A 14,070-nucleotide genomic window follows, 5' to 3' on the forward strand; every position below is an offset into this window, starting at 1 on the left:
AACCTGCAGAACTAACTCGTTTGGGGTTGGCCCAGATGTTTGCATGCTCCCTTTCCATGGCCCAGGCCAAGCTTGATGCTTGAAGCTCCTCATTTGCACAGGGGGAGAACGCTGCAGATGGGATGTGGTGGCTATGCACACCATGCCTTTCTCTTGCTTTTCCTCTCTCCATCTTCCATTAGCAAACAGCATCTCAAAGTTTTCCTTCCTGAAAAAATCACTGGTTAAATAAGAACTGGCAAGCTTGCTTTTAAAACTGCCTTGTTTATACAGCTTGATGCTTTAAAGCAGAAGCTCACCTAGCACTGTTGGTCAAGTACAATTTGCTCTTGGTCAATCCATGCTGACTATTCCTGAAGATTCTTCCTCTTCTCCAGTTGCCTTGAGATGCCATCTAGAACAAGCTGTTCCAGCACCTTTCTGCGCTTCTTTATACCACAAAAGCTAGGAAAGAAGAAAATATTTCCACAGTAGGCATATACTTCAACGAGGCTCCAGACAAATGGAGACAGAGGAAAGCACTGGCAAGCCAAAGCAGGTCAAAATGTCCCACACAGCGTTAGCTACGGAGACGATAAATCATGCCCCCCAGATTGCTTGCACTACAACACCCATTCTGAAATAATAGAAGCTACCGAGATACCAGTTTATTACAACCCAGAAGTCCTTTAGATCGTGCACTCCCTGGTGTAGTGACACTGGGGGATCAGAATCCATTGAGAAAAGAACCAGGCCTGCTAAGCTCCTTCCCACACTCCCAAGGAAAACAAACCAACTGCACCGCTGCCAGCACAACCCCACAGCACACAGCAGGGAACACAAACAGCTACCCAGTGCTCCCCTTCACTCCCAGCCTAACTACAAGTCCACAGGAGGATTCAGTGGGAAATCAATACAAAACACATGTGAGTGCACACAGGACTGCATAAAGCGAGGATGGAACTGCACACGCATGTGTGTGTGCACAGGGCTGCACGAGTGTCTGCGAGCACATCCCCCTATTGTCCACCCTATAGACTCATATCCCCCCGTATCAGAGAATCGTAGAATGGCCCGGGTTGCAAAGAACCGCAGCCATCACCTAGTTTCAACACCCCTGCTATGTGCAGGGATGCCAACCACCAGCCCAGGTTGCCCAGAGCCACATCCAGCCTGGCCTTGAATGCCTGCAGGGATGGGGCATCCACAGCCTCCTTGGGCAACCTGTTCCAGTGCAACACCACCCTCTGAGCGAAAAACATCTTCCTAAGATCCAACCTAAACGTCCCCTGTCTCAGTTTAAAACCATTCCCCTTGTCCTATCACTATCCACACTCATAAACAGCTATCCCTGTGGGTGTGCACCCACCTGTCAGCTTGCTCTCTTCCCTTCTAAGTCATTCATTCGACTCCTGTCCTCCTTAGAATATTTTACAGGTTTTGACTTGGGGTCAGAGATTTTAAGTGGACCGTCTGGAATTGAAGACTTCTTCACCTGCCTGTTCTGCCAACTGATCTATCTATTTTTCTTCAGTCAGGACTTCTCATGATTAGCAATTAACTTTTTAAAGCCAGCCTCCTACCTATCTCTAGTCTGCATCTTCAGAGTGATAAAATGGGTTTCAACTACAATGAGAAGACTGAAAAAGAAACTTAAGACTGATTTCCCCAGAGCTCTGTAAGTCAAGTCTTTGAGGGAGCGGTGCAGTTCAGTATTACAGGTTTGGAAGGGATGAGAATTAGACAGAACTGCTTCCTTGCTCTGGCACTGGTCTCAAAATAAACACTGAGGAATTTACTGTCTCATAAAGTTCCATTCCACATCAAGTACTTTCCTTCATATGAAAGGTGTGAATTACATACCCACAGTTAATACTGTGTGTTAAGTAGCAGCCTAAGAAGTTCTGTGGATACATGTTGGAAAAGAGTTACGTGGAACAGTTTTGAGTTTGTGGAGACAACTCAGTCTAAAAGCTCAAAGATTCAGCTTTACATAGCTGCAGTTGTCCCCAGACAATGATGTTCTCAACATTTCCAAGAGATACTTCCACCATTCATTATCTCTAAGGAATGCTTCAGCCTGCCCTGAATGTCAGAATTTCCAACTGGACAACAAAAATATTTTAATTATTTAACTCTCGGGAATATCTAACAAAAAGGAGCAGAAATCACACTACTGCACTTCTCCTTTAAGAAATACCTACTTTTACTTATTAAACTTACCATAAGACAAACATCACACGTTACCACATGCAGTCTTAAGACAAAAATGAAACCTATATGAACAACTAGCCCTCGTACTACACTTTGTTGAACACTTAACAAAGGTGAAGTGATATGATCAGTAACCCCTAATAACACATTAGCCTGCAAAGATACAGCCTTTCTGAAGAAAATTCCTGAGCAATTGGAATAGAAGAATCTCAAATTGTAAGAAATGCTTAGTATCTTAAAGGGCAGACTTAATATGCACAGTATCAACACTAAAAGAGGCTGAGGACAAACTTCTTTTTTATTTTTTAACTTGGAAGTGCTGATACTACAGACACATTTCCGTGGTACATCACATAAATGTAGGTGTCTGTATTGCTAGTCAAACTATTTCCATTGCCATGCTGAACAGATACACGCAAGTACTAGAATGCTATCATGAGGAAGTCAGTAGGTTACATTTAATTTAGAAGCAAGATGCAATCAAAAGCACGCTTAAATAAAAGCATACCCTTTTCTTTCACTCAAAATAACAGCCCAGAAAAAAATAAAAACAAAACAAAACCCTCATCAAGAATGTTAAAGAAATTATCTACTAGATCTCGATGGGAAGTAGAAGCACATGCTAGTTTTAGGAACACAGCACTTGTCTCATTATCTGAATGCATCTAAAGGCATGCTGCTTGTGAAACTGGGGAACTTCTATCATTAATAGACAAGTACCGTGCCCTGATAGATGGTTAAACCGCTTGCAGTGCACTGTCAGATCTACAGGCTGGTGGCTGTATGTGCTGTGACCAAATAAACCCCACACTGAAACCTTTCAGAATTTTAGGACCTACAAGGCTTGCATTCATATTTAAATTAAAAAACTCCTAAGCTACACATGTTCTAGGTTTCCATTTGTTAGACACAACATACCTTTGGAAGTAGGTGCCTGAAAGGGTATGCCTTCTACTTGCTTCTCTGACTCTTTGAAAAGAGCAGGAGCAGGAAGTGCAAAGGGCAGCTCATTTCTTAACGCTGACTCTGCATCAACATTCTCTGTGTTTGCACGCTTCTTAGATGCCACTTTTCTTGTCACTGGAGTTGACAGTGTGAATTCCATATCACCCAGTTGAGTATCATGCCTCGAATGCTGCCAGAGATGTAACAAAAGGTTTTCTGATCACAGCCGGAGAAGTTACTGTCAAGGAAATTCTAACAGCTGAGAAGGTCAGACACAATGCTTATAAAAACATCATACACTACTTGTCTATTGAACAAAAGAGTTGAAACCTCTGATTCTCTCCTAGAATAAGTTCGTTTCTTATACACTGTCAAACGCCATTTTTTGATTTGTTCATCTCAGTTCTCCATTTAGGATTAACCCTCACCAGCTTATCTAAACATAACTATGAATTATCACATAGTTTTGCTGCAAAATTTCAATCACATCACTGTGCATGTTCTTGTCTTGAATTTCTTTCGGTACCTTTCAAGCTCTGTCTACCTCTGGCCTAACTCCAGAATCTTATGAACTGTGCCTTATCGCTTCCCGATGTGTTTTAAAATCCTCCCTGACTCCTTTACTTGTTCCTTTGCTTGCTGTTTCTGTGCAAACCAAACACTGGAGTTAGGTTTCTCATCAAACCAACCATGTCCTACAGGCAGAAGGCACCAAAATTTATGCTTAACATGCTTCTTTGCTGAATCTGTATCTCCCTTTGGTCAAGGTCCACTAGATACTTAAATACAGACTAAGCTCTATATACAATGAGAAGCAGATTTCTGGATTAAGTGCTGTATTTTTTCTGTAAGAAACTAGCACTACATCTTCACAGACCTGCTTTGTTCTCTGAGTATTTAGATCGAGCGGAGATTCTTCAAACACTGAAGCTACATCAGAAAATTCCATGGATCCAAACGCATCTGGCACATGGCTGCAGTCTGGCACATCTTCATACGTCAGAGCCTTTTCAGACAGAAATGTTCCATTGAGATTCTTTTGCAGAATTAAAAGGAAGATTTCATCAGAAGATTTCATCACTAAAATCTAAATAAGATTGCTTTGCAAGTTCCAAACTATGGCTAACAGCTAATGCAGGTCCACAAGCCAGCAGCACCAACTTTTATATTATGTTCTTAATACTGTAATTTTGGATTTGACGTTCATATCAAGAGCAGAAGGGAAATTACTCTTAGAGCTCAAGTCATCTTTCACAGCCTGCGTCAACAAGAGCAGCACCTCATAGCCTTTGGTTTGAAGACCCGGACCACAAGCTAGCTAATGATTTTACACAGAATTACAGAGTTCAAGTCATTGTTTGTATTAGGGCTGCAATTCTAATGAAAGCCTTCAAGTTCATCACACTGAATTATCACTGGCACCACAGATATCTCCACAGTACATATGTGATCACAAGCAACCTGGCAACTTCAGACAATTCCAAAGCACTCCACTTGCACTTGGCTACTAAAGTACAGAACAAGGAATTAACATCAGAAATAGCTGCAGCCAAAACCATCTAAGAATCCAAGTCTCTAGGAAACAAGGAAAGCAAATCCTCTCCAGGACCGTGTCTTCTAAAAGGAAACTGATCAGAAAGGTGAGATCTTCCCTCCTTTGACCACCCTCTCATGTAATGTCCATGTCATTTCTAAGTATGCTGCCCAGACCAAGACTGAGGATGCTTCAGAAGAAGACCTTCCTTGCTAAGACAAACAGAACAAGTAAGGTACCAAAATATGTAGAGCCAAACGAGGAAAGGTGCTCTAAGAAGGTAAGCATCACAAGAGACCAACAGGAATGCTTACACAATCCAAACAATGCACAATTTCTGTTCCACAAGCTGCCAAGAGGAATGTGTGCAGTACTCACAGCACACCATGTACACTGCTTACTGCAGTCATACTACTTCGTAGGACCAGTCCAACTTACTAAAACATTTGATCATGAAACACTAAAACGCAGACCTTTCCAATCCAAACAATTCTATGGTTCTGTTTTCATGAGGCTATTTTTGTTCTCTCATTTGTTGTGCTTCCTGAGTAGAATAATCTTGCCCAGAACTTGCCTAGAAGATGTAGTTAAACTTGCTGAAGCCAAAGGCCACAGACTGCTGGACTTTAGCCCAGCTGAGAGTAAGGAAGGCCACAGAGCTTACTCTAACTGCAAGAGAAGGAAGTCAGAAAGAGGAAATGGACAGACTCTGCAAGCATTGACAGATCTTACAGCCCTGATGACTGGAGAAAAGAGATAACACCACCAAGAGATAACAAAAGGAACCCATCCACAGCAGAAAGATCTCAAACCTCAATAGTACTATTGGTCTACGTGGCTGAGCGAGAGGTTGGGAACATGCAGCCAAAGGGACAGGATCAAAGGCCTCCCTGAAATCTAGAAAGATTACATCCTTTGCCTTCATACACTGAGTGGGTGGCCTTATCATAGAACAAAATTTGATGACCAAGACTGGTTGCACACATGCTCCCTCACCGATGTTTAGGCCACCAGACTGTTTACCCGGGCAGAGCTTCAGCACACAGAGGCATTTAGACCAGAACCTTGTGCTGAACTCTAAAACTTACCCCCAGGCTTCCTGACTCTGTGGTACTGGCACGTCATGTTTGGGATGGAAATCTCAAGGGAATGTGCTTGCCACGAGCCTTCTTAGACTGAAGCAAGAGATAGGTTGACACAACTGGTCGTAATTCCGCTAGAAAACAAGAGGATATAGATCTCTTCAGAAAAACAGTCAGTACAAAGAAAATTTCTGCATGTCTGCCATATTTTCCCCTTGATGTGCAACCTTCACGTCTGATCACATTAGGGTAGTTTCAGGCCTCAGCTGATTCACACAATATGTCTGAGATGAAGAAGCAGACCACGCTCGTTTTTGCTTTAAAGTTAGTGTATTGTACAATTGCTGGAAGTGAAAACTAAAGCTGGTGCCAGAATCTCTCTACTGAAGTGAATGGCAAAGCTCCTACTAATTCAGTTTGTACAGCATTTCAGCTGGACTCCCATTTCTGGGGGCAAGTTTCAGCCCAGCTCCAAGGAGCATCGACATTCAGCTGGATTTTCAGCAGCTTTTTGACTACTATGAGAACCGTGGGTACAATGCTTGACAGACTCAGTGTAGTATAATAAGCTTGAATTACTTATCAGGCATTAGAAGTCTTTTGAATTAAGACTGTGAAAATATCACAGACTTAAACTGAAGAAGTCTTTCCCCATGTAGGTCGATTGTTCTCTTTATTCCCTGTACATAAAGAAAAGAAACAGTGACTCCACAAACGATCTAGCCTAGATAAAACTTACATTTTACATCTAGTCTTACTAAAGTTATATGGAAATCTTAACAATCCTTCAAATGCTACCACTTTCTATTTAATAGAAAGACAACTCAATTGCAAGAGACAACTTTCAGATTCAGGTTAAAGCCAGAGTACCCATCATGTTTTAAATCTCTTCTACAGCTTGGAATGTTATTATTGACATTTATACAGCATCTCTAGCAGCACTCAGTTCAGCTTTTCTCATTTGTTTTCGAAAGTTAGTGGAATTAATTTATTTCCTGAAGTATTTGTGAACTGTAATTCTCCAAATTTATTTGGTTGCCTTACCTGATGTGTTGTTATTTTCCACCTATTAGTGAAACATTTCAAAGCAGGGAGTTAAGCCAGCATGTGACATCTGCTGTTCATCCATCAGTTTCTGTTTTGAGTCTGCCTGGACTTCCAGAGATTCATAAGGATTTCAGCATGGTAAAATATAACAGAAAGGTTGAAAAAACACAATTAAAGGAGAAAAAAGGAATAAATGTGAACTTCAGAAATGTAGTTATTAGGTAGACTATGAAGTTCTGCAGTGGTACCTTGCCTCTGAAAGGTGTGAAATATTTCATGTTTGAGAATAAGTGAGTGTTAGAGTCTGTTCATACAGTAAGGTTATTTACTGTAGGAGTGGGCTTAAATACAGAGAATTACTGACATACGTTTATTCCCTCTGATGTTAATGCTGATCTACTCTCTCTTCTCTTGTTGTGAAACACAGAAAGCTGTTACACAGTCTTCATCAAGGTGTCCCAGCTGCAAGAATAAGACCTATACTGAGGAAACAGCTTTCAAGTCATCTCACAGCCCAATCTCAGCATGGTAGTGTTCTGCTGTGCAGCAGTCAATAATTAGCCATGATTTCAGATTCTTTTTTAAATAGTGTTATGGCTACATATTACAAGGAGTAATCAGAAAGAGTCGTCCAACTTCAGCAACTAGTCCCTCTGTGGCAACAGGTCCTGAGTTCTGAATTCAAGTACAAAAGCCTGTCAGCAGATGAGAACTTTTACTAGAGCAGAAGTGACGCTTCTCTCTCTTCTTGATTCCTAGTTCCATGGCGTGCACAGCATGCTGTGCTGCATGCACAGCACAGCTGTTCTGCAGAGCAACAGTGGCACCCAGTGACCAACAGCAGCCATTGTCTGCAAATACACAGCAACTTCCCAGGATCTGCAGCAACAATCTCCCCACACACTCCACTGCACAAAGACACTATGAACCTGATTAGACTCAAGCAGCAGACTGAAAACAAGTCAGAGTTTTAGATTCCAGGATATTTGAGGTTCAATAATGTGTGAAATTCAGTTACACAACAGTGCCGAGGTGCCTGCGTTTCAAGCAACTTTCAGATCACAACCATTTAAAATAAAAACAAATTCAGTGCAGAAATAGCAAGCCTGTAACTTAATACCCATGAGATTATCCATTTTTTACTGCGTTCTGACTAAGTTCTAAAATTTGCTCATCCCAGTTCACTTCAACAAGTTCCACCAGTTCAAGCAATGCAGTTCTGAGATCCGGTGTATGTTAGGCAGATAGAACTGAACAGTGCAGAAATAATCTCTGACAGCTTTAAGAACTCCGTTCTGCTTACAAACTCGCAGTCCAAAACTATTCTCAGTTTTAAGGCAATGAATACCTGAAGCAGTTGGATCATCTGCCATTTGCCGCATTCTGCTTCTTGGCATCATGATTAGCACAAAGGGTTTTCTGCTGTCCTACAAAATGGACAAAGTCCTGCTTACAAATGGACCAAGTTTCAGTGTACAGCAGAGTTTGTACCAGACTAAAAAGCCACATCATTCAGTTCATGTGCTCAGGTTGTTATGCACTCAGAAAGGAAACAGAACTAACTGTTGAATTCTGAAGGCAATCTGTGGGGTCCTACATTACCTCCTGATTCTGGAAGAGGAAATTCTAATGGCAAATGCAGAACTTTGCTCTTTGTAGACATGAGAAGAGCTGGCAATTAGGAACATTCATTTCTGGGAAATCAAATAAGCAGGAAAATACTTCTCCTTAAATTCTGTATGCTATCATGGTATAGAATCAGGCTACAGTGCCACATAGGCCAACCAAGCGTAGAACCAAATCCACAAAATACTGGTAGACAAAGCAGCAAAAACAGGGACAATATTCAGCAGACAGGCCTTTCTACCCACAGCTCAGCATGTTCTGCCATCCAAAAAGCAAGGCCTCTTGTCAAGCTCAGCTATTTCCCTTCTCAGTGTATTCTAGCACCACTGATACCCACTGGTATCCTCCTGTAGAGTGCCATCATATTGTCATCATCCAAAGGGAAAACCCACACAGCAGAGCATACAGCACTACACCCATGCTCCAAATATCCGCCTGAAAAACAAAAAGACAAGCTTACAAACCTGAAGCACCTCAAATGGCTTCCTGACAGACTGGATTGTCTGCCCTTGCCAAAGCCCACATATAGCCCATGAAAAGCTGGCTCTTTCCCTCAGGAAAAAAAACCTTATCGTCCCAGAGAAAGCATATAACCCTCATTCAATTGCCCTTCCGCTCAGCTTAGAGCACTACTGAAACCAGCATCTTCACCTTAGCTCATCACACTGCTGCAGTTCCTTTTACAAGGATTTCACTGGCAAAAATGAAATCAAAGCCGTCACAAGGGATTTAGCACAGTTACGTGTTACTGGCTACGAGAGCTGTCAGCACAGTCACCTGTCAGGCTTTGCTGCTGTTCTCTTTATGTAGAGGCACAACAAGGTTCAGACACCTCACAGTGCAATTCTCACTTGGACTGTAAAGAAAAAGGAGGCTTGAAAAGCAGCGTGTGGAAAACAAAGAAACAAGAATTAGAACAACAGTGGGGCCATGGCACTTGTAGGAATTGCTCCGCCTTTAACAGCAGAGCGATTCAAGAAGGATGAGGGCATTGCAAACCAGACCAGTTTGGACAGATTAACAACTGCAAGTAGTGGGTTCCAAAATTCCAGACATCTCTCAATTTTTAGTACATTATAAATCACAATGCAAATTAATCTTCACATACAACATGGAATCTAAGGAGAAGTCTGACAAAAAAGACTGCACAAAAATGATGGATAATTAGAACACAGCAAATTGCTCTTTCAAAAACTTAGTAATAGAAAGAGATCTCTGAAGCTGCTGTTCTGTAAAGCCCCAAAGCAGTCGCTTGAGGCAGTTCAGGATTAGCCAGAGACAAACCAGCCAGCTGTGTGAACTGAGACCAATTGCACTTTTCTAGTCTGTGGCCACTGACAGCTTCTGAGAGCTACCAAGCAATGCAACCTAGCAGAATTCAGAAGGGAAACCAAGAGAGCCTACCTGAGCTCCACTGCCTTTAAATGCTCTGTGGAGAGGGAAGGGAAAGAGGGGAAAACAAACACCGCTCTACATCCCTCTGAGCCAATAGACGCTTTGCCCTGGATTAGCTCTGGTGCTGCATAAGCTGGGCTTCCACAGCATGTGTTCAGGTGGTAATCAAGGCCTCCCTGGAAGAACACAAAAAATAGAGAGAAATGTTTGCTTTAACAGAGTTTATGTCTTCTGGTCATAACACTTCAGAAGCCTCAGAGGCTTCTTCTCCTGTGTATTTTTTCATTCATCTTTGATTTTGCTTTCATTCAATGTGACCTCACGAAGCAAATATTGTCTAAAACCATGAGCATCACATGAATGTGGAGATCTCAAGCTGCTCACTTATCTAGTACCCTTGGCATGATGCTTTATTTTCCTCAGCTGATCAAACAGCCTGTTGGTCTAAATTACCTGTGAAAGGCTCTAAGTCTGGCCAGGAAAACTCATTTGATGACAAGTAATTCTTTTGGAATCAGTAAGTCAGACTTCCCATTCTTTCGTACCTATCTTACATGTTAATAAAGGCTTCTGGAAATCAGTTTGAAGATCAAGGAACAATTCAGTTCAAGCATATGCAATCACAGGATCCGTACGTCACCTGCAAAAGTCATTTTATTCTATCCAACCCCATGCTCCTATTACAGAACCTTGCATAAGACAGGTGATATACCTACAAAATTATCTACAGCTTAGACTATGAAAACAGGGAGTCTAGCTAGAGAAAATAATCTACCTGTGCTTCTGAGCAATCTGTTAACCACTCTCACACAGTTCAGGCCATTCCAAACAAGATGCAATGACATGTCAGCCACAGAAACAGCTTGATTTTAGGGTGTTTGTTTGGACAAGCCCCTGTTGCATACGGTGGTCAAACATGCATTACTTGGGGGCACATTGTATTTGATTTAACAGATCCTCTTACCTTTGGCTTTGCACAGAGTCCAAAGTCCATCAGCTTCTAATTGTCAATCAGCAGATTTTCCCGGTGGATGAGAAAGCAGTCAGGAATGATTTCCACCCAAGTGCCCAAGGAAACATATTTTCTCTTCTCTTCTTTCCTGCTGTGGACAGTGGTTCCCAGTCTACTCAAAGCTCGCTCGCTCTCGCTGTCTCAGAGATCTTCACTGACTGCTGGCAAGTTCCCATCTTCCAATATCCCAGGTGGGAAATACTAGCTTGTATCTGTTGGAAAGGACCTGGGGACTAGGAGGACAAGTGGTGAGAGACCACAGGCTGAATGCAAGCCAGCAGTGTGCTCTGACAGAAAAGAAGTACAACAAGATCATCAGCTGCATTAAAAAGCAGCACAACCAGACCAGGACAAGTCATTCCTGCTTCAACACTCATTGCACCACATCTACAATACTGTATCTGGTTTTTGGCCAGGAAGGATAACAACCTGAAACAAGTTCTGTGAATGAACTCCAGCCTGTGCAGGGGGCTGAAGCTCCCACTCAGAGAAGAGAAGCTGGGGAGAAAGATGTTTGTTCAGAGTGCAGAGGAACCTCATGGCAGCTTCTCAATGCCTGCGGGGTGGGGAGAGGGGGTGCGTATGAAGGTTGACTGAGGCTCTGGCCAGCAGGTCACGATGGGATAGTGACAGGAAGCAGTCATACACCAAAACAGCAGACTAGATAGAAGGAAATAGCTCTCAAAGCACTGAACATATTACCCAGAGAGAACATGCAGCCTCATCCCTCGCAGAAGGTGATGATGAGAGTGGGAAAAGCTCTTGAGAAACTTGGTCTCACGATTCCCAGAGCAGCAGGTTCAGGCACAAATCTCTACAAGTCACCTCCACACCCAGTTCCTGTCCAAGCCTATAAATCCATCAGCTTCTCAGATGGAAGCCAGTTACTTCTAAAAGGTATAGACAATGCTTTATTTTTCAGTGAGGAAAGGCTCCTTAGATAGAGGGATTTCATAAGATGCCTAGGAAAATGCTCGTGCTGTAATTATTTGCTTTACTGAGAGATACCAGCAGCTTACAGAATGCCAAGCTCTAACCTATTGGTGAGGAAATATTCAAGCCTTCCAGTACCTAACCTGTGCTTCAAGACTTCAGTGACAGAAAATCCATTGGATGGGGCCAGAGGAATGCATCTCACCCCATACCCTCTGTATAGCCACCATTTGTTTAAAGGATCACTCTTCCTTGAGGCACAAAACTAGAGCAGGTTACACAACAGACTGACACCACAAGGGCTTCTCTCTAGATACAAACTGCAGCAAAGAGCATCACAAAAATGTGAAACCAACACTCAGATCAGATCTGTGTCTCTGCTCCGCTCATTCGGAGCATCATGTTTTACTCCCCTTTCAGAGGAAGATACTTCTTCGAGGATAACAAATTCCAGCTCAGCTACAGAACACAGTACCACATAGCAATAATTATCTAACATTTCCTGTAGGGAAAGAATCCTAAGCACACGTTACTGTCTGAGTTTCAGCTGGGACTGAATTATTTTCTTCAGTGTCTGATGTAATACTACGTTTTCATTCTAGAGGCTGAAAATGCATTTAGAGAGTATCAGAGAGAGATAAGTAACAATGACAGCACAGAAAGCATGGAACAGCACCGACAGGACTCTCCAGTTCCCCGTTCTCAATCAGAGAATATATATCAGAATATATAAAATTTTCTACTTAATTTTCAAACCAATGAATCTTGAACCCAGTCTCCACTGAGATATATAAGAATCCTTTCATTTCAGCTTTATTTTTATATTATTGTCTACTGCTAAAGATAAAAACAATCAACTGAAGTGTGGCAGAAATTATTTCTTACCTCTAAGACTATAAATATTTCTTTGATGTCTCTCTTACATGATCCAATGGGCAAACATGTTGATGACTTCAGTTCTTCACGGCATGAATTTCTGTTTTAGCATGAGACAAGTCATCCTTAAGAGACCATAAAAGCATCACTACTGTGACATACCAGGTACCACATCTGACTGCTGTGGAACATAACAAGCACATATGGGACTGTACACAATTCAACATCAACTCAGCAATGACTGACATCACTCCCATAGAAATTCTGAAACAGAGCTGTGAAAACTGAGAAGTAAAACATTCAGCATTTTCATTGGCATTTTGGTAAAGTTGCTGTAATAATGTAATAATGTTGTAATGACATAATGTAATGATGTAATAACTTCCTCCACTTTACAGCCAGAGAATACTGCCCTCTGAACAATGAGGAACAAGATTTGTGGTGCTCTGTTAAACTTTTTCCAGCTCTACAGCATCTTTCAAAAGGCAATGGGACCAGTAGGCTGCATTCCTATGTACCATCCCACCTGCCCCTGTGTTCTAGAGAACTCCACAACTCCAACAGAAGATATTATCATATTTAAATGCCTTTTGGCTTACCCCTACAGTAACTTTCTCCATGATTTTTACTGCAACTTTTTCACCACTAAGAAGATGCCGCCCGAGTTTTACCTTTGCAAAACCACCTACAATTCAGAACACAGATGCTTAAAGTTGAGTGTGAATTCTTCTCTAATATAATATTACAGGTAAAGCAGAGAACCTAGCATACATTGTGTGTAATGCTTTAATTAGAGGAAGAGGTAATCAGCACCATCAATTTCCAACTGGATTCAAAAATCCAATTTCAAGTTTATTTAAATGAAACCTGACTTAGAGAACTGACAAGAGCTGTTAATCTATTCTCAGATTAATTCTAGAGTGGTGAGACAGACTGTTAGGCGTGCTGTTTCTGTACAAAGATGACACTTACCCGTTCCAACTGTTTCATGGAATTCCTAGTACTGGAGAATTTCCTTGTAGTCACTGACAGACATCCTGAATGTGCAAGAACTGAAGATCCTCCAAGCACGTGCAATGAGGAAGTGCCAGCAGTGTTCACATCCTACTTAGGACATATTCTTAGAGGCAGAAGGGACACTCGTGGCAGATCCAGCAATGCTCATCTTCTCACCAACGTGCATCCCCCTCTCACCCAGCAACAACAAAACACAGTGTGTGAAGCTGGCTTCACTTAGGTTAACAATATGGAACATCCCTCAGGGCTTTGTGCCACAGAGCAGTAGCAGGGCTGGACTACAGCTTTAGGAAGCAGTGGAAGCCTTTCCCTGTATGGTTACAGTGTCCCTGCATGCACCCCACAGCCAGAGCGTTGCAAGCTGAGCTGCCTTGATGTTTCTTACACTCATCCCAAACTCTGCAAATGAA

The 14,070-nt window shown here is 42.1% G+C and overlaps 1 protein-coding gene and 1 long non-coding RNA gene across 7 annotated transcripts in view; both read right to left on the reverse strand.

The window, feature by feature from the left end:
* Nucleotides 1–9,155, reverse strand: part of LOC146753437 (rho GTPase-activating protein 32-like) — a 31,511-nt gene extending 22,356 nt beyond the window's left edge. For 2 of the 6 annotated variants that reach the window (XM_085530507.1, XM_085530512.1), the window contains exons 1-7: nucleotides 6,799–9,155; nucleotides 6,334–6,434; nucleotides 5,761–5,888; nucleotides 4,016–4,144; nucleotides 3,112–3,328; nucleotides 300–444; nucleotides 4–208 (exon numbers count right to left, since the gene is read on the reverse strand). The gene's annotated coding sequence lies outside the window, so the exon portion shown is untranslated. Of the gene's footprint in view, nucleotides 1–3; nucleotides 209–299; nucleotides 445–3,111; nucleotides 3,391–4,015; nucleotides 4,175–5,760; nucleotides 5,889–6,333; nucleotides 6,435–6,798 lie in introns of all 6 variants that reach the window. The other 4 variants (XM_085530509.1, XM_085530510.1, XM_085530508.1 and 1 more) reach the window with 4 other exon arrangements.
* Nucleotides 9,156–9,805: 650 nt separating this feature from the next.
* On the reverse strand, nucleotides 9,806–14,061 carry LOC146753438 (uncharacterized). Its single transcript, XR_014939980.1, has 3 exons — nucleotides 13,616–14,061; nucleotides 10,787–11,067; nucleotides 9,806–9,998 (listed from the first exon to the last, which is right to left on the reverse strand). It is a non-coding gene; the product is annotated as an uncharacterized LOC146753438 (long non-coding RNA).
* Nucleotides 14,062–14,070: the final 9 nt, after the last annotated feature.

Source organism: Coturnix japonica, chromosome Z (genome assembly GCF_054131305.1).
Source record: "Coturnix japonica strain WE chromosome Z, WE-NBRP24, whole genome shotgun sequence".
NCBI classification, from domain to species: domain Eukaryota; kingdom Metazoa; phylum Chordata; class Aves; order Galliformes; family Phasianidae; genus Coturnix; species Coturnix japonica.